Here is a 21,643-nt window from a genome sequence, read left to right as displayed (position 1 = left end):
GTATGCTGCAACTACTGAAGTCCATGCACCTAGAGCCCATGCTCTGCAACAAGAGAAGCCACTACAATGAAAAGCCCGTACACCATGATGAAGAGTAGTCCCCATTCGCCGTAACCAGGGAAATCCCGCCTGCAGCAATGGAGACACAATGCAGCCAAAAATAAAAAAATAAAATTTATTTTTAAAAAAAGAATACATCTACACATGGAACAATTCTCACAGAGTACCTGTTAAACACTAGCAGACAATTTTGAACACCTAAAAGGACAAGAAAGATCCCCATGTAACCAGGTAGGAGGAAAGGAAGAAGAAGGGAAAAGGAAGAGGAGAGGAAGCAGGATGGGACCTACACTCCTGGTGGGGAGCTGAAGGTAAGGAGGTTTCCTCATCTGGGGAAATCCCCTCACCAGTGGGAGATCAGCTGGCACAGAAGGGGAGCTTTGGGGGCTTGGAGGAGAACCCAGAACCTGGTCTGTGGCAGGCAGGATAGAGTGGGACCTACAGATGGTCCATGCCACAGCCCTGTGTGTCCCAGCCTGAGATGGGTGCCTGCTGGTATGCATGGGGGCTGGGGGCTGGGATGTGCAGTTTGGAGAGCATATCCAGGGAGGGGACTGCTGTTGGCTGTGAAAAGAAAGTCTGAGGGGACAGGAGCACTATGGTGGGCCCCCACAAGAGATGGTTCATGTGCCCCTGCCATCACCTCCTCCACCCCCTCCCACCTGGGTGGCCTGCTCTCCCCGATCACTGCCTCGGCTCCTTCCTGCCTGATGGGCTCCCATGTGGTCTAGCAACCTCTAGAGAAGACTCCATTGGGCAGGACACACACAGAGGTGAGGCTAAAACCACAGCTGAGCCCCAGGGGCAGTGTGACTAGGGAAGAAAAGCAGAAATCTCTCCTCACAGCTGTGTGAACTGCAGAGTTACACCTCCACTGATGGCTTCCTCACCTGTGAAACATCTGAAAGGGAACAAGTGCTCCTGCAGCTGGGATGGGTCTGGCTTTTGCAGTTGTGGGCTTTGTGGGAACCTAAATGGATTAAACGCTCCAATCAAAAGACATAGCCTGGCTGAAAAGATACAAAAACAAGACCTGTATATGTGCTGCCTACAAGAGACCCACTTCAGACCTAGGGACACATACAGATTGAAAGTGAGGAGATGGAAAAAGATATTCCATGCAAATGGAAATCAAATTAGCTGGAGTAGCAATACTCATATCAGACAAAATAGACTTTAAGATAAAGGCTGTTAAAAGAGACAAGGAAGGACACCACATAATGATCAAGAGATCAATCCAAGAAGAAGAGATAACAATTATAAATATTTATGCACCCAACATAGGAGCACCTCAATAAGGCAACTGTTAACAGGCATAAAAGGGGAAATCAAGAGTACCACAATAATATTGGGGGATTTTAACACCCCACTTACACCAATGGACACATCATCCAGAAAGAAAATTAGTAAGGAAACACAAGCCTTAAATGTCACATTAGACCAGATAGACATAATTGATATTTATAGGACATTCCATCTGAAAACAGCAGAATACATTTCCTTCTCAAGAGCACATGGAACATTCTCCAGGGTAGATCATATCCTGGACCACAAACCAAGCCTTGCTAAATGTAAGAAAATTGAAATCTTATCAAGCATCTTTTCTGACCACAACACTATGAGATTATAAATCAAACACAGGAAAAAACTAAAAACCCCAAACACATGGAGGCTAAACAATATGTTACTAAATAACCAATGGATTACCGAAATAAATGGGAAATCAAAAAATACCTAGAGACAAATTACATGAAAACATGATGATCCAAAACTATGGAATGCAGCAAAAGCAGTTCTAAGAGGGAAGTTTATAGCAATACAATCTTACCTCAGGAAACAAGAAAATCTCAAATAAACAACCTAAGCTTATACCTAAAGCAACTAGAGCAAGAAGAAAAAAACAAAACCCAAAGTAGGTAGAAGGAAAGAAATCATGATGATCAGACCAGAAATAAATGAAATAGAGATGAAGAAAGCAGTAGCAAATATCAATTAAACTACAAGCTTGTTCTCTGAGAAGATAAAGAAAATTGATAAACGTTTAGCCAGACTCATCAACAAAAAAAGGGGGAGGACTCAAATCAATAAAATTAAAAAATGAAAAAGGAGAAGTTACAATGGACACCAAATAAATACAAAGCATCATAAGAGACTACTACAAGCAACTTTATTCCCCAAAATGGACAACCTAGAAGAAATGAACAAATTCTTCGAAAGGTACAACCTTCCAAGACTGAAGCAAGAAGAAATAGAAAATATGAGCAGACCAATCACAAGTACTGAAATTTAAACTGTGATTAAAAATCTTGCAAAAAACAAAAGTCCACAACCAGATGGTGTCACAGGTGAATTCTATCAAATATTTAGACAAGAGTTATAATGTATACTCCTGAAACTCTTCCAAAAATTGCAGAGGAAGGAACAATTCCAAGCTCATTCTATGAGGCCACCATCACCTTAATACCAAAATTAGAGAAACATATCACAAAAAAAGTAAATTATAGGTCAATATCACTGATGAACATAGATGCAAATACCACCAACAAAAAACTAGCAAACCAAATCCAACAACACATTAAAAGGATCATACAGCATGATCAAGTGGGATTTATCCCAGGGTTGCAAGGACTCCTCAATATATGCAAATCAATCAATGTGATACACCACATGAAAAATTGAAGAATAAAAACCATATGATCATCTCAATAGATGGAGAAAAATCTTTTGACAAAATTCAGTGCCCATTTATGATAAAAACTCTCCAGAAAGTGGGCATAGAGGGAACCTACCTCAACAAAATAAACAACATATATGACAAATCCACAGCAAACCTCATTCTCAATGGTGAAAAACTGAAAGCATTTCCTCCGAGATCAGGAACAAGACAAGGATGTCCACTCTCACCACTATAATTCAACATGGTTTTGGAAGCCCTTGCCATGGCAATCAGAGAAGAAAAAGAAATAAAAGGAAACCAAATTGGAAAAGAAGAAGTAAAACTGTCACTGTTTGCAGATGACATGATACTATACAGAGAAAATTGTAAAGATGCTACCAAAAATCTACTAGAGCTCATAAATGAATTTGGTAAGGTTACAAGATACAAAATTAACACACTGAAATCTCTTGAATTCCAATACACTAACAACAAAAGATCGTAAAGAGAAGTTAGGGAAATAATTCCATTTAACATCACATCAAAAATAATGAAATACCTAGGAATAAACGTACCTAAGGAGACAAAATACCGGTACTCAGAAAACCACAAGATACTGATTAAAGAAATCAAAGATGACACAAATAGATGGCGATGTTCTTGAATTGTTAGAATCAATATTGTGAAAATGACTATACTACCCAAAGTAATCTACAGATCCAATGCAATCCCTATCAAATTACCAATGGCATTTTTCACAAAATTAGAACAAAAAATTGCACAATTTGTATGGAAACACAAAAGACACTGAATACCCAAAGCAATCTTGAGAAAGAAAAGTGGAGCTGGAGGAATCAGGCTCCCTGACTTCAGACTATACTACCAAGCTACAGTCATCAAAACAGTATGGTACTGGCACAAAAACAGAAATATAGATAAACGGAACAGGATAGAAAGCCCAGAGATAAACCTATGCACCTATGGTCACCTAATGTATGACAAAGGAGTCAAGTATATACAATGAAGAAAAGACAGTCTCTTCAATAAGTGGTGCTGGGAAAACTGTACAGCTACATGTAAAAGAATGAAATTAGAACACTACCTAACAACATACACAAAATTAAACTCAAAATGGAATAAAGACCTAAATGTAAGGCTGGATACTATAAAACTCTTAGAGGAAAACATAGGCAGAACACTCTCTGACATAAGTCACAGCAAGATCTTTTTTGACCTACCTCCTAAAGAAAATAAAAACAAAAATAGACAAATAGGACGAAATTTAACTTAAAAGCTTTTGCTTTTAAGGAAGCCATAAACAAAATGAAAGGACAACTCTTAGAATGGAAGAAAATATTTGAAAATGAGGCGACAAAAAAGGGATTAATCTCCAAAATATACAAATAGCTCATGCAGTTCAATATAAAAAAAAAAAAATCAAAAAATGTGAGTAAGGTCTAAATAGATAGTTCTCCAAAATGACATACAGATGGCCAAAAAGCACATGAAAAGATGTTCACCATCACAAATTACTAGAGAAATGCAAATCAAAGCTAAATGAAGTATCACCTCACAACACTCAGAATGGCCATCATCAAAAATCTACACACAATAAATGCTAGAGAGGGTATGGAGAAAAGAGAACCCTTCTACACTGTTGGTGGGAATATAAATTGGTACAGCCACTATGGAAAACAGTACAGAGCTTACTTAAAAAACTAAAAATAGAGCTATGTTATGATCCAGCAATCCCTCTCCTGGGCAAATATCCAGAGAAAACTATAATTCAAAAAGATACATGCACCCCAATATACATTGCAGCAGTATTTACAATAGCCAGGACATGGAAGCAACCTAAATGTCCATCAACAGAGGAATGGATAAAGAAGAACTAGTAAATATATATAACAGAATATTACTCAACTACTAAAAAGAACAAAATAATGCCACTTGCAGCAACAAGGATGGACCTAGAGATTATCATATTGATTGAAGTAAGTCAGACAGAGAAAGACAAATATACGATATTGCTTATATGTGGAATCTTAAAAAGGGTACAAATGAACTTATCTACAAAACAGAAATGGAGTCACAGATGTAGAAAACAAACTTATGGTTACCAGGGGTAAAGTGAGGGAGGGATAAATTGGGAAATTGGGATCGACATATATATACTACTATGTAGTGACTGGAACGCGTGAGCACCTCAAGGAGGGGGGATCTGAGATGGTTCTTGAGGAAAGCATGTTGCCCAGGCAGGAGGGAGATGGTGGAGGAGGTGAGGACAGGGGAGCATGAGCCTGCTCCAGTGGGAGCCCTCCGTAGTGCCTGTGGAGGCAGGAACCAGAGGGTGAGAAGAGATGCTGCAATGGTGGCTCCACCTTTTGCATGTCCCCATGGTGGTCTGGGCTTCCTCCATGAGCATTCCTGATAGTGGAGCTCCTCACTCCTGTCCTCTCAGGCTGTCTACTGACAACCAACAGCAGTCCCCCACCCCTGGGTCTGCTCTCCAAACCCCACATTCCAGCACCCAGCCCCCTTGCACACCGGTGGACACCTGTCTTAGGCTGGGGAACACAGGGCTGCGGCATGGACCATCTGTGTAGGTCTCACTGTGTGCTGCCTGTCACAGACTGTTGCTGGGCTCTCCTCCAAGCCCTGGAAGCTCCCCTTCTGTCCCAGCTGATCTCTCCACCGATGAAGGGGCTTCCCCAGATGTGGGAACCTCTCCTCACCTTCAGCTCCCTGCAAGGGGCACATGTCCCATCCTGCTTCTTCTCCTCTTCCTTTTCTCTTCTTTCTTTCAGCCTACCTGGTTAGATGGAGATCTTTCTTGTCGTTTTAGATGTCTGAGGTCCTCTGTTAATGTTCAGCAAGTGCTCTGTAAGAATTGCTCCATTTGTAGATGTATTCTATTTTTTTTTTTTTTGTCTTTATTGAATTTGTTACAATACTGCTTCTGTTTTACATTTTTTGTTTTATTTTGGCCCCGAGGCATGTGGGATCTTAGCTCCCTGATCACGGATTGAACCCACACGCTCTGCATTGGAAGGCAAAGTCTTAACCACTGGACCAGCACGGAAGCCCCTTTAGATGTATTCTTGATGCATTTGTGGGGAGAGATGAACGCCACATCCTCCTACTCCTCCACCATCTTGAGGACTTCTGAAGAGAAGCCTTGTAATATTTTATTGCTAACTATGCTTTTAGCTAAAGGGTTATGGCAGATACTTTATTAGGTCAAATAAGCCTCTTATGTTCCTATCTTGAATTTTAGCATTTTGATTTATTAAAGAGATTGGCCCATAATATTTTTCTCTTATTTTCACCTGTCTACATTTAGAATCAAAGTTATAGTAACCTCCTAAAATGAGCTGGCAGACATTATTTCTTTTCTAGTTACTCAGACAACTTGTATAAGAGTGGGATTATTTATTCCTTAAACAGTTGGCAGGAATGTCTGTACCCATGTCTGAGCATGGTATTACATTTAAGAGCATATGTTTTTTCTAAATAGTAGCCTAGTTGTTTCCTCGCTCCACTGCTTCTATAAATATGGAGCAGGCTGGGAAATGGGTACCACTTACTAGAGTCTCTTTCCATGTTTTTTTTAAAATTTATTGAATTATAGTTTACTTATAACATTATATCAATTTCAGGTGTACAACAGTAATTTGATATTTTTATAGATTACACACCATACAAAGTTATTATAAAATATTAACTATATTCTGTGCTGTATATTACATCTAAATGACTTACTTATTTTGTAACTGGTAGTTTGTACTTCTTAATCCCTTCATCTCTTTAGCCCCTTCTCCCATTCCTCTCCACTAGTTTGTTCTCTGTATCTATGAGTCTGTTTCTGTTTTGTTATATTTGTTCATTTGTTTTGTTTTTAGATTCCACACATAATTGACAATATATAGTATTTATCTTTCTCTGTCTGATATTTCACTAAGCATAATATTCTCCAGGTCCATCCATATTGTTGCAAGTGGCAGAATTTTATTCTTTTTTATGACAGAGTAGTATTTCAGAGTGTGTGTATATATATATATATATATATATATATATATATATATATATATACACACATATATATATATAAGAGATACACTATATCTTCTTTATCTATTCATCTGGTGATGGACACTTAGGTTGTTTCCATATCTTGGCTATTGTAAATAATGCTGCTATGTATATGGTATTTTTTAGAGGATGCTTAGATAAACTGCTGAGATCTCACCTCTTGTTTGAAGAATTTATTCCCAGATCCTGGAAAGGTTGTTGACTGAAAAAGTTCAGTTATAAGTCCCCTTGGCTGAAGACTTGCCCCATCCATAGCCAAACCCATTTTGTGTAGGTAGCCAGCATCCACTAGCTGGTAGAGGAGAGTACATAAGGGTGTAGCCCCACCTCAGTGCAACTTAGGACAGCTCTGATGAGTCATCCTAGCATCAGAGTTCTCGATTTGTCTGGGACCTCCATTGAGACTACATTATAGGCCAATATCTTCCTTTGCCCATCTTGCTTCTTTCCCTTCCTTTCACATGTGGTGCTCCCCACAGGAATTATCCCTGATAAATCCCTACATGTTAATGTCCATCATCAAGTCTGCTTCCCGAGCAACCCAACCTGTGACAATTTGTGCCAATATTGGTACACATAAGCACACACTAAAATGAGATCTTGGCAATGGAGAATTTTGACTGGCAATGAGAACTTCATCGCTGGTTGTAAGTAGAACACAAATAGCCTCTGGCATAAGATAACAGTATAATTGTTAAATTTTTCTCCTGTAGTGATGATAGACGATATAAGGGAATGCTAGTGTAATGTATCAGGTTTTGTGCAATACATGGGAAATAGTAACTCTAAGGACAGCAAATTAGGCGGCTAATGCTAAACGTTGTTGATGTTTTTTAAATGTTAACAAAAGACTGAGAACAATTAATGAGTAATTAAAAGCTATGGGTGAAGACCAGAAAGCTTCCTCAGTAGCATATAAATATGTTCTTGTCTCCTACAGTTTGATGGCAGAGAACAATTAAAGATGAGGTCCAGGACCAAGTCCCAAGAGTTATAGAACTCTAAGGAAGGGCTATCCCCCTGATCTCAGCAGGTCAGCTATAGCAAAGTTATATTCTTCTTGGGAAAAAAGTAGTACCCTGACACAAATATGAGTTGATGCACCCGAAAATCTTCAGCAACCAGATCTCTCTGAAACCTCTGAGTCTGAAGAAGTGGCCTACTCCATTCTATGAAGTACTAGTGTTCTCCCCTTATTTAAAGTTGATGCAGTGACCCTACCCTGAAAGATAAAATGTTCCCCTCAAGATCTGCCCTCACCTCCCTTTCTGGCCTCTAAACTAATAATAACTGGGGTTAAATCACAAAATAAGTTGACCAGAATGAGTTCGGCCTAAAATGGAAGGCAAGAGGCTGTATCCGAAAGTATCTACAGAACTTAGCTGACTTGTACCTGGAGGAGCCAAGAGTACAAAAGGACTCAAATCTAAGGGTGGCACATGAAGTTATACAAGAGAGAGTTTATTCATTTGGAAATGCTATCCTGGGATACAGGTTTTAATACCTTTGAAAGGACACCAGAAGATAATATAAACATGCTATTAGCACTGACCTACCTTAAGTAAGAGAGAAATGCCAAAATTGTAAATGTCAGAGGGATTAAAAGGCTCAGAGAAGTAAGTATGAGTGAATGGACATATTATGTTCAGCCAGAAAACCCACCAGATAACTATACTATATAGCAGGACCCTGAAGATATACCACTTACCAAAGATATAAGGAACACAGTGGTGAAAGAGCCAACATCAGTAAGAAGTGATAATCCTCTGAAAGCCAAGACTGATGGCAGAAGATGGTGTTAACAGAACTGGGCTCACTGACAATAATGGGTATGATAGAATCCCCCTAAAATAGAAGTCATAGGATAAAGCTCAGTTAACATAAGCAATTACCACAAGCCAGGTAGAGGCAGTTATCATAATTCATGGCAAGGTTGGAGTCACATGCAGAAACCCTGACCCTTAGAGTTATGAGATAGTTCATAGAATGTGGCATCCAAGTGGCAAAATAAACAGGCAGTCGACCAAGGGTATTATGCAATTTGCACAATAAAAATTATGAAAGCTGTAGGATGAAAAGATTGAGAGTGGTTAACTCTTACCTTCCAAAAAATACCTCAATGAGCTTCAGGATATGAACCAGTGTTCAGACCTGGAACCCATATATTGAAGAAGGAATCAGGGTTCCAAGAAGAAGAATCCTGTAACACCATGAAAAGAATATATAATAATGATTCTTCAGTTGTTCCACAGAGGCCTAAGCTATTTCCTTGGATAACTATACACAGATATTTTGAGGACTGTTGGAAACAGAGCATGAGGAAAGAGATACCCCTTAAAACTGGATGAGAAGGAAACATCTAAAATTAACAAATTCTTAAAGGCTCATGTGGACTGGCATCACAATAAAAAGCCTAGAGGGAGAAATATAATTGGTCTTATTAACACCACTCTCAATAACCCACTGGGAAATTTGTGCTTCTAGTCACCCACAGCTCTGTACTCTGCACATTTAAAGGTCTTTGTTCACAAAGAAAGAGCTTTTCCACCTGAAGACAAGGCAAGAATCCCATTGAATTTTAAACTATGACTGCTGCCTGGCCTTCTTGTGCCAAGGCACCAGCAGGCAAGATAAGGAATCACCATCCTGAAAGGGGAATTGACCCTGATTATCAGAGGAATTGGGGCTGCTGTTATACACTTGGCAATAGAGAAATATGTTTGGCAGCAGTTAATTCCCTTGGGAAACTCATGATACTTTCTTGACCAATTTTTATTATAAATGCAGCAGCCATGGCCTGAGAAAGGCACCATAAGTGGTGGGTTAGAGCCCTCAGGGATGTCGGTATAAGTGAATCCACTAGATAAGTCACCCAGAGTAACCAAGGAGAGTCTAAAACTACCAACCCACAGGGTGTGACCTTGGGGAGAAAAAAACCTCATGAATTTCAATTTCTGTTGCACACAAAAATATTGGATCACCAGTAAACCAATTCAATTTTATATGGACTATTTATTCTTTGAAACAGAATAACTATAATCACTTAAATAATGTGTTAATTTCTTTTTTAAGAAACATACTCTAGAGTAGGAAATTTGAATAGGTAAAAAAACAAAGGCAAATATTCTCAGAATCCAGTTATACACAGTCAAAAGAATAATGTCTATTTTAAATGTTAACATTCTTGTAGCGCCTATTTAAAATGGAGACACAATCTCCTAAAGTTTTTACTTACCAGAGGAGAACAAAGATTGAACATTTACAGTAATTTGTAATTATTTTATTTCTTTTTTTAATTGACATATAGTTGATTTACAATGCTTTGTTAATTTCTGCTGTACAGCAAAGTGATTCAGTTATACATACATATATATTATTTTAAATATTTTATTTCCCTGTTGTATATTGTAGGTCCTAGCTGTTTATTATTTTATTTCTTAACTATTCATTGTACATTACTTTTTGTAAAGTTTATTAGAGCGGAGACTTTGTTTTTCTGGTTCAATGCTAAATTTTCAGCTTCACATACAGAGCTGAGTACATAATAAGTGCTATGCTAACATTAGTTACATAAATGAAACTGGTTCCAAAAAAAAGAGATTGAGTGGAAAGTAATATTCCCTAATACTTTAAATATCTCAAAAAATTCACCTGCTTAAGAATATAATATTTGGTCATATTTCAGTTACTTGTGAATCCACAAGTAACTTTTTTTTTTTTTTCATGTCTACACAATTTTTATTAAAGAAACTACACTTCCCAAACGAAACAATAATTTACTGGATGAAAAATGGTATTGTTTTCTATTTTTTAAATGTCAAATCTGCATTTGCTTATTTATGGTCTCTAGTCACAATTCAGTACATTCTCCCTTTGGACAAATAATAACATTAATAACAGCAGCTGACATTAATAAGCATTTAGTTTATATGATATATCCATCTCATTTAATCCTTGTAACAGCCAATAAAGTAGGTGTTATTATTCCCATTATAAAGATAAGGTAAAAGACATAAGGAAGAATAAGTAACTTGCCAAAGGTCACATCACCAGTAAGTTGCCTAGTAAGGATTCCAATTTAAATTCTCTTACCTATGATGCTATGTTAAACTTGAGTATAGCATTATGCAACTGGGTATTCAAAAATTAACTGATAGTGATGGAGTCAAATTTACATCTAAAACTCAACAAAGGCTAAATCTATATACTACTCATTTATTTCAGTTTAATAGTTTAATGCTTAGTGTTATGTGCTGAGTTGTATCCCCTGAAAATTCATACGATGAAGTCTGTCTCATTCTATTTGGGCAGCCAAAACAAAACACCAGAGACTGGATGGTCTATAAACAACAGAAATTTATTTCTCACAGTTCTAGAGGCCGGGAAGTTTAGCAGGCATATTCGGTGTCTAGATTAAAGGCCCTCTTCCTGGTTCATAGACTGTGTCTTTTAGCTGTCACCTCATGTGGCAGAAAGAGTAAGGGATCTCTGTGGGGTCTCTTTTATAAGAGCACTAATCCTATTCACAAAAACTCCACCCTCATGACCTAATAAGCACACTCCAAAAGCCCTACCTCCTCATACCATCACAAGTGGGCATTCGGTTTCAACAAATTGTTTGAGGGTACACAAACATTAGGAGCACTGCAAAGTCCTAACTCCTAGTACCTCAGAATGTGACTGTATTTGGAGATAGAATATTTATAAAGAGGTAATTAAAGTAAAATGAGGTCATTAGGATGGGCCCTAATCCAATATGACTGGTGTCCTTATAAGAAGAGGAAATTTGGACACAGACAAGTACAGAGTGAATTCCCATTAGATCATTTCCAAGGCCATTGTGAATATGTATTCTTGTGTTCCTTCTTTCATACATGTAGAAATCAAAGAAGGGAGGGAGATCAAGATAGCAGAGTAAGAGGACATGAAGTTCACTTTCTCCCACAAACACGTCAAAAATATATCTACATATGGAACAGTTCTCATGGAAAATTAACTGGAAACTGGCAGGACTCCTTTACAACCAAGGCTGCAAGAAAGATATACATGTAATCGAGTAGGATGAGTAGAAAAGCATCAGATCAGGACCTGTGCCCCTGGGAGGGGAATCAGAGGAAAGGGAGATCACATGTATGGACCCTTACCCTGGGGAGTGGGCAGGACAAGCCACAGACTGGGCCTCCTAGTCCTGGGATCCTATGGATAGGAGACAAGCCCATTTCACTGCTTGCAGAACTGCTGGGACAAATATAAGTTCTAGAGAAGACTAGATTCCACCGTGAGGAGTACACGGATGCTTCCCTAGAAGTCTGCCCTATCATCGGCTACTGCACCATGCTCCCCAGCCTGAGCCAAGTGAATACCCTAGCCTCACTCACTCCATGCCATACGTTGCCACTGGATCTAGGGCAGCCAATACCTGGGGAAAGACTTGACCTAGGGATGTAGAGGTGACCCAGTCCTGGGAGACAGCCCAGGTGGGGTGGCAGTCATTGTTGGTGCTTACTCAAGCAGTGCCCCAGAAGCAGCCCTGACTTCTGAAAGCAGTGCAGCTGTCAGAATTCCCACAGCTGCCTTGCTGTGCACCACAGCACACTCCACACCACAGTGTGGCACTAGACCTAGAGTGGCCATAACAGGAAAAACACAACTTTGGGATGCATCTTAGCAGAACTTCAGACACTTACACAGGCAGATCATTGGACCTCTGTGAGCACCTCTGTGCTTCAGCACTCCCCTCCTTTGGGTCAAAGCCCCCAGTACAGAGGGAAGGAAAACTACAAACGTAAAGGAAACAGAGTCAGTTTAAACATGACCCTCAGGGCTTCCACTCTATAACTTGAGAGCAGACCCGACTCCTGACAAGGTGGTGACAGCCATTGAGCAGAGGAAGTCCTGCCTCACAACCTGCAAAAACTCCAGCTCCTACATCTCCAACCACCCCCCCTAATAAGGTGATAGTGGCCAAAACACCCTGAATAAAGACATGACTGGCATTCACATCAAATCCAGCCCTCTACCACAGGTCCTCCCACTGTGTTGGGCAGATGCAGTCTACATAGGGACACTCCCACATAAGAACACCCCATCAAGACCACAATAGGTAACTGTTTCACCTAAATTCATAGATCAGAGGAACTACTCCCAATTGAAAGAACAAGAGAAAACCCCTGAAAAAATAATGAAACATAAATAATTTACCAGGCATAAAATTTAAACATTAGTAATAAAAATGCTAACTGAGTTAGGGAAGAGAATTGATCTAAACACAGATCATTTAAACAAGGAACTAGAAAATATAAAGAAGATCCAATCAAAAATAGAAAATTTAATATCTGAGATAAAAAGCACTCTAGAAGCACTTTAGACTAAATGACATAAAAGAATGCATAAGTGATCTGGAAGGTTAAATAATGGAAATCACCAAATCAGAACAGCAGACAAAAAGACAAATGAAAAAGAAATGAGCACCACACATGAGATCTCTGAGATAACATCAAATGTGACAACATTTGCACTTTAAGGGTTCCAAAAGAAGAAGAGACAGATAAGGGTATCAAAAATGTATTTGAAGAAATTATGGCTGAAAACTTCCCAAGCCTAAAGAAGGAAACAGATATCCAGGTGTGGGAAGCACAGAGGGTCCCAAACAAGATGAACCCAAACAGACCCACACCAAGCATATCATAATTAAAATGACAAAAGTTAAAGAGAAAATTCTAAAGGCAACAAGAGAAAAACAAAGAGCCATTGCAAGGGAACCCCCATAAGGCTATCAGCTAATTTCTCTGCAGAAACTTTGCAAGACTGAAGAGACAGGCATGATATAATCAAAGTCCTGAAAGGAAAAAACATAGGATATTCTACACAGCAGGATTATCATTTAGAATAGAAGAAGAGATAAGGAACTTTTCAGACAAGCAAAAACTAAAAGAATTCCTCAATACTAAACCTACCCTAAAAGAAATGTTGAAGGGTCTTCTCTAAATGGAAAAGAAGTAAGAATCTCTAGGAAAGGGAAAATCCCTATAGGAAGGGCAAGTATATAGTAAGTATTGAATATCACTTAAATAAGCTAGTGAGTAGATTAAAAGACAAGAAATTGCAAATCCAGCTATAACTACAATAAACAGTAAAGGAATAAGCATGAAGATATAAAATACAACATCAAAACCACAAAATGTGGGGGAGGGGAAAAATGTAGATCTTTTAGAATGTGTTTAAACTTAAAATGACTATCAGTTTAAAGCAAACCTAGAGTCTGTTATACAGAGTGCAGTAAGTCAGAAGAGAAAAACAAATATTGTATATTAATGCACATATGTGGAATCTAGAAAAATGGTACAGATGAACCTATTTGCAAGGCAGAAAAAGAGATGCAGACATAGAGAATGCACTTGTGGACATTGGGTGGGGGAGTTAAGGGGGGGACGAACTGAGAGAGTAGCATTGACATATATACTCTACCATGCGTAAAATAGATAGCTAGTGGGAAGCTGCTATATAGCACAGGGAGCTCAGCTCGGTGCTCTGTGATGACCTAGAGGGGTGGGACGGGGGGTGGGAGGGAGGCTCAAGAGGGAGGGGATATATGTATACATATAGCTGATTCAACTTACTGTATAGCAGAAGCTAACACAACATTGTAAAGCAATTATACTCCAGTTAAAAAAAGAAGAAGGTATAATTATGGATCGGCACATATGAACTGCATGGAAACCACAAATGAAAATCCTATAATAGATACACAAAAACCAAAAAGAAAGGAAACAAAGCATAATATAAAATAAAATCATTAAACCACAGTGGGAGAAACAAAAAGAAAAAGAAATGAATAGAGACAAACAATTGATAAAAACCAACTGGAAAACAAATACTAAAATGGCAATAAGTACATACCTATCAATACCTACTTTAAATGTCAATGGACTAAATGCTCTGATCAAAAGACATACAGTAGCTGATTGGATAAAAAAAATAAGAACCTTCTCATATGCTGCATACAAGAGACCCACTTCAGGGCTAAAGCCACACAAAGACTGAAAGCAAGGGGACATAAAAGTATCCTTTTATGCAAACAGAAATTACAAGAAAGTGGAGGTGGCAATAATCCTATCATACAAAACAGACTTTACCAAAGGCAATAACAAAAGATGAAGGGTGTTATATAATGATAAAGGTATGAATATAAGAAGAGGATATTATACTTGTTAATGTATAGGTACCTGATACAAGAGCATCTAAAAATATAAAGCAAACATTAACTGACATAAAGGGAGAAATAGACAGTAACAAAATAATAGTAGGGGTCTTTAACACCCCACTGACAGCAATGGACAAATCATCCTGGTAGGAACTCAGTAAGGCAACAGTGGTCTTAAATGACACAACACACCAGTTGGACTTAATAGATATCTACAGTTCAGTACATCCAAACCCAGCATCATACACATTTTTTCAAAGTGCACATGGAATGTTCTCCAGGATAGATAACATACAAGGTCACAAAAGAAACCTCAACAAATTTAATAGGATAGCAATTATATCAAGCACTTTTTTTCAAACTAAAACAGTATGAAACTAGAAATCAACTACAGAAAGAAAAACAAGAAAAGAACAAACATGTAGAGACTAAACAGCATGCTATTAAAAAACCAATGAGTCAATGACATCAAAGAGGAAATCAGAAAATACCTCAAGACAAAAAAAAATGGAAACATGTCTTTCCAAAATCTATGGGATGCAGCAAAAGCAGTTCTAGGAGGGAAGTTCATAGTGATACAGTCCTTCCTCAATGAACAAGAAAAACCTCAAATAAACAACTTAACTTACCACCAAAAATAATTAGAAAAAGAAGAACAAACAAAGCCTAAAGGCCACAGAAGGAAGGAAATAATACCTATCAGAGAGGAAATAAAGTAGAGATCAAAAAAACTAGAAAAAGATCAATGAAACAAAGATCTGGTTTTTTGAAAAGATAAACAAAATTGATAAACCTTTAGCCAGGCTCACCAAGAAGAAAAGAGAGAGGATATAAATCAACAAAATAAGAAATGAAAGGGGAGAAATAACATCCAATACTATAGAGATATGAAAAAATCAAAAGAGAATACTATGAACAGTTATATGCCAACAAATTAGACAACCTAGAAGAAATGGAAAAATTTCTAGAAATATACAGCCTGTAAAGACTGAGTCAAAAAGAAACAGACAATTTGAACAGACCAACACTGGAAGTGAAATTGAATTTGTAATTTTAAAAAACTCCCAGCAGACAAAAGTCCAGGACTGGAAGGCACCACAGGGGAATTCTCCCAAACATATAAAGAACTAATACCTATATTCTCAAACTATTCCAAAATCGAAGAGGAGGGAACACTCTCAAATTAATTCTACAAGGTCACCATTACCCTGATACCAAAACCAGAAAGACACTACAAAAACCAGAAAATTACAGGCCAGTATCTTTGATGACTATAGATGCAAAAATCCTCAACAAAATATTAGCAAACTGAATCCAGAAATACATTAAAAGGATCATACACTATGGTCAAGTTGGATTTATTCCAGGATCACATGGATGGTTCAATATTCACGAATCAATATGTGTGAAAAACCATATTAACAAAAGGGAGGATAAAAGTCACATGATTATCTCAATAGATGCAGAGAAAACATCTAACAAAATTCAACATCCATTCATGATAAAAACTCTCATCAAAGTAGGAATAGAGGGAATAAATCTCAATATTAAAAAGGCCATTTATGAGAAACCCACAGCTAACATAATACTTAATGGTGAAAAGCTGAAAGCCTTCCAGCTTAAACCAGGAACAAGACAAGGATGTCTATTCTTGCCTCTTCTATTTAACATAGTATTGGAAGTCCTAGCCACAGCAATCACACAAGAAAGAGGAATTAAAGTTATCCAAATTGGAAAGGAAGTGGTAAAACTGTCACTGTTTGCAGATGACATGATACTTCATGATACTTCTCTATACTTCATATAGAGATCCCTGAAGTTTCCACCCAAGAATGATTAGAATTAATAAATGAATTCAGCAAGGTTGTAGGATACAAGATTAATATACAGAAATCTGTTGCATTTCTATACACTAAAAATGAACTGTCAGAAAGAGAAAGTAAAAAGAAATTTTGTTTAAAATCACATTGAAAAAAAAAAAAACCCTAGGAATAAACTTAACCAAGTAGGTGGAAAACCTATACTCTGAAAACTATATAACATTGATGAAGGAAATTGAAGATGATACAAAGAAATGGAAAGATATCCTGTACACTTGGGTTGGCAGAATTAATATTTTTTAAATGGCCATACTATCCAAAGGAATCTATAGATTTAATGCAAACCCTATCAAAATACCTAGGACATGTTTCACAGAACTAGAACAATTAATCCTCAAAGAACCACAAAAGACCTTGAATTGCCAAAGCAACCTTGAGAAAAAAAGAACAAAACTGGAGCTATACCCCTCCCAGTTTTCAGACTGTACTACAAACTGTACTACAACCAGCAAAGGAAACCACCAACAAACCAAAAGGATAACCTACAGAAAGGGAGAAAATGTGTACAAGTGATGTGACTGACAAGGGGTTCATATTCAAAATATACAACTCAATATAAAAAAAAATTTAAGAATGGGCAGAAGACCTGAATAGACACTTCTCCAAAGAAGATATACAGATGGCTAACAGACACATGAAAAGATACTTAACATCATTAATTATTAGAGAGATACAAATCAAAACCACAATGAGGTATCCGTTCACTCCTATCATCAAAAAGTCTACAAATAACAAATGTTGGAGAGGATGTGGAGAAAAGGGAAACCTTGTACACTGTTGGTGGGAATGTAAATTGGTGCAGCCACTATGGAAGAGAGTATGGAGGTTCTTCAAAAAACTAAAAACAGAACTACCATATGATCCAGTAATCCTACTCCTAGGTATATATCCAGAGAAAATAAAAACACGAATTCTAAAAGATACTTACACCTAAATATTCACAGCAGCATTATTTACAATAGCCAAGACACAGAAGCAACCTAAGTGTAAATCAACAGATGACTGGATTAAGAAGACATCACACACACACACACACACACACACACACACACACACACACAATGGAATATTATTCAACCTTAAGAAGAATGAAATACTGCTGTTTGTGGCTATGGGGATTGGCCTAGAGAATATTATGCTTTGTGAAATAAATCAGTGAAAGAAAAATATTGTATGATGTCACATATGTGAAATCTGAAAAATAATATGAATGAATGCATAGGCAAAAGAGAAACAGACACACAGATACAGAAAACAAAGTTATGGCTACCAAAAGGGAGAGGGAAGGGGGAAGGGATAAATTAGGGGTATGGGATTAACAGATACAAATTACTATATATAAAATAGATATGCAAAAAGGATATACTGTATAGCACAGGGAATTATAGCCACTGTCTTGTAATAATCTATAATGGAGTGTAATCTGCAAAAGTGCTGAGTCGCTATGCTGTACACCTGAAACTAACATAATATTGTAAATCAACTATACTTCATATAAAAAAAGGAATCAAAGAAAAGAGGGTTCCTTAAGGAAAGAGCAATGTTTACAGTATTCTAAAAATATTTCACTTCTAATATCTCGAAGCACAAAAGTAGTTAATAAACATTTTTTAAAATTTGATTAATTACAAATATTAATAGGCAAACAGAGAATTAAAATTTTTGAATTTTATTTTTTTCAAAAAGTGGTCTTCTATGGCCTTAGAACACTTTTTAGAAGTTCAATGTTTACATATTATATAGTAATGAGACATTCAGAATATTTCTTAGTTTGTGTATTTAATATTAACAAATTCCCTTAGAGTTAAGCAGGATGAAAAATTGTGTGGGAATGGTAGATTCCTATAAAATTATACACGCAATATTACATATAGTAAAACTCTAGTTAGGGATAACAACTTCTTACAAACTTTATATGATAAGAATATGCCCTAGTGATGATAAAATATACAAAACAAAATTCTTCAAAGGATGTTAGTGTTTTCAATATTTTAATATGAAAAAGTCCTTCTAAGTACAGTGATTAATAGTTCTGAACCTGTTCTCTATTGTTTATTTTCATGACAGCAAGAATGCCACATATCCATGAAAGAAAGAGAAAAGCAGACCCTGAGTAAATTCTGTCAGGTCATCTCTAAAATAATGCCAAAAAATCTACCAATTTATGATACTCTCTGCTATCATAAGTTGTATCCATTTGAGGATATTTTCCGTATATTTTTCTCACTGGGTTAGAGCTAGAATTTGAAGTCTGTTTGAAAACATACAGCATATATCCAGGGCTTTTAAAAAATGTGTGTACATATGACTATTTACAATGTTATGCACTCCAACTCTACCAAATAAAGTTAGAGACAATCTTGGTGCTTAATGGCTTAGGGTCCTGAACTCTTTCTAAATGAATGTCTGCTGAACACAATAATAAAGGTAAAACTACATATGCAATGGTAGGATAGACTAACTAAGCATTTCAATATAATTAAATACAAACATACTGGTAATGACTGAAGCTATCTGGCCAACCATCAAGGCACAAATTAAAATTTTAAATTGAACTCAGGCATTCTGGACTAGAATACAATTTGACATTGACAAGACAAAATTTCCAGGTTCAAATAAGAAGGACCTATGATTAACAGTTCAAAACACTTCCAGGTTCTTCAAGGATCAACATATACACATTTATATTCTTTCCTTTCACCACCCAGGCAATAATGGAAGTAGCTTTCCAAAACCACAGTTGATATTTCTTTGACCCAAGGTATCACAGCTCCTGATGTGGCTCCTTCTAACTATTGCTACAGTTACATGATGGGAAAAGCTCTGACTTTTAATTTAAAAGATGAGCTATAAAACAATTCTGATCTCATGGGTTGGAAAAAATAATATTTTGTAGAAAATATTATGGTTTGAATCTTTTTTTCTTAAAAAATATTGGCAAAAAACTCCTCTTTTAGGCTATCAATGTGTTTTAATTGGTTTCTATCTTCTCTGACAGAAAGCCAACACCGCCATGTTTATTTTAATATAATATAACGCAGTAGGTTATAAAATCTTATGGAACTCTGCCATACTTAGCTTAAAATATTGAGATTCTGGCATATAGAAGTTTCTCATTAAGGCTTTAATGACAACACAATTCTAGCAAAGATACCACATAACACATGTTATTTGGTTGATCAGGGATATTTTTAGTGATGTTCTGCTGCACTGGTATCTCCTTCCATTTCTCCCAACCTTACTTTTTCACTTAATCCATTTTCATGCTGAATGCACAGCAGCTGTGAATCTATAAACCTCAGCCATCACCATGGAGACTCATCCTCTCCTACCAGATGTAGATAGAGACTCTTTATTGAGCTTTCACCCTTGTTCCTCACAGTTTATGAAAAATTATAGACAATTGCAATCCTTCCAGTCTTCTAATAATATTATGCATTTTCCCCTTCCTATGGATTATCTTTTGTCTATTATTCTTCAATCCTCACTATAAAAATCTTACAATTCCAGAATCAAAATGCAACCCTCCCTGAGCTTTGAGATTATAATATCCCCAATTACCCTGACAAAGAAAGAAAATATGATACGTGACAAACATAAAATAGTGATAAGACTATCATGAAAAGAAACTAATCCAAATATGTGCTTCATGTAAATGTCTTTGTAATATTAATATGGTCTCAGAATTCTGTCTTTCTTCTGCTATCACACCCCAATACTCTGCTTGGCTGATGTGGGTTTTTTTCCCTCAGTACTATTATTAAGTTTGTGTTCATAATTTGTTCCATTTACATTTTTATGAGTCCATTAATATTTTCCAGATCGTTAAAAAAAATCTTCCTTTTGAAGAATCCACTTGCTCCCTGTAACTGATTTACCCCTTTCACTCCTCTCAAGTGTTTAGGTATTCTGAGTATTTCAGAAAAGTAGTTATGGTCTATCTTACTCAGACATTCTTAAAATCCTCCTCTCCCCATACACTTGGCGCCCCACCCCCTCACTGTTATGGGGTAATGTTGTGTGGCCCTTTGAAACATTCTTATACAAATTCAATTAGTGAATGTTGGAAAGAAGCCAGTAATTATTAGAGGAGTTAAAGTAATAAAGATCCAAAATAAGATATAATAAAAATAAATTTTGAGTTTAAAATAAAAACTTTAAGATAGTATCCAAATTACGAATTCTAGCCACCAGAGTTTGAAATAGATAAATTAGGTGAGCACTTGTGTTTAATTACAAAGATCACTTCAAGGGAAGTAAGAATTCAAGGAAATACCATAATTATTATAAGCGATTCTGCCACAGGATCCTTTCTTAGGCCTAGAACCTCACAAAGATTTTCCAATGGAATTTATTTCAATTACAAAAGGCTAGCATTCACATTCCAATTCAGAAACGCCTTCTGTCTAATAAAGTTATAAAAAGAGATTTAAGGGAAATTATGCTCTACTGTTAAATAAAGAGAAGTGTATAAATGGCATTGTGTCCTTGACTAAACTGAGTGAAATTCACTCTCTTCATTTGTACCAAAAATATGGCAAAGAGGCAATGGATGACCTATCTCAAAGGCGTTTTTAATGACAAATAAATACCACTGCAGTTAACATCTCTGCAAATGGAAAGCAACAACAACAAAACCAGCTGGGTGCTGCAGCATGAGGTGATATATAAATAGATGTTCCATGGAGAGAACACAGTAGTGGAAAGGCAGGTAGAAGTTAGCTCCTGGGGCTTCAGCACTGGCGCAGTTAA

The 21,643-nt window shown here is 36.9% G+C and overlaps 1 protein-coding gene across 8 annotated transcripts in view; it reads right to left on the bottom strand.

The window, feature by feature from the left end:
• The window catches only part of TLL1 (tolloid like 1), a 261,648-nt gene that overhangs the window by 165,099 nt on the left and 74,906 nt on the right, over positions 1-21,643 (bottom strand). The gene's annotated exons all lie outside the window — the stretch shown is intronic.

This window comes from Kogia breviceps, chromosome 6 (genome assembly GCF_026419965.1).
Source record: "Kogia breviceps isolate mKogBre1 chromosome 6, mKogBre1 haplotype 1, whole genome shotgun sequence".
Lineage (NCBI taxonomy): Eukaryota > Metazoa > Chordata > Mammalia > Artiodactyla > Physeteridae > Kogia > Kogia breviceps.
Note: the sequence above shows the minus strand (reverse complement) of the source record. Positions and strands in the feature narration are given on the sequence as shown.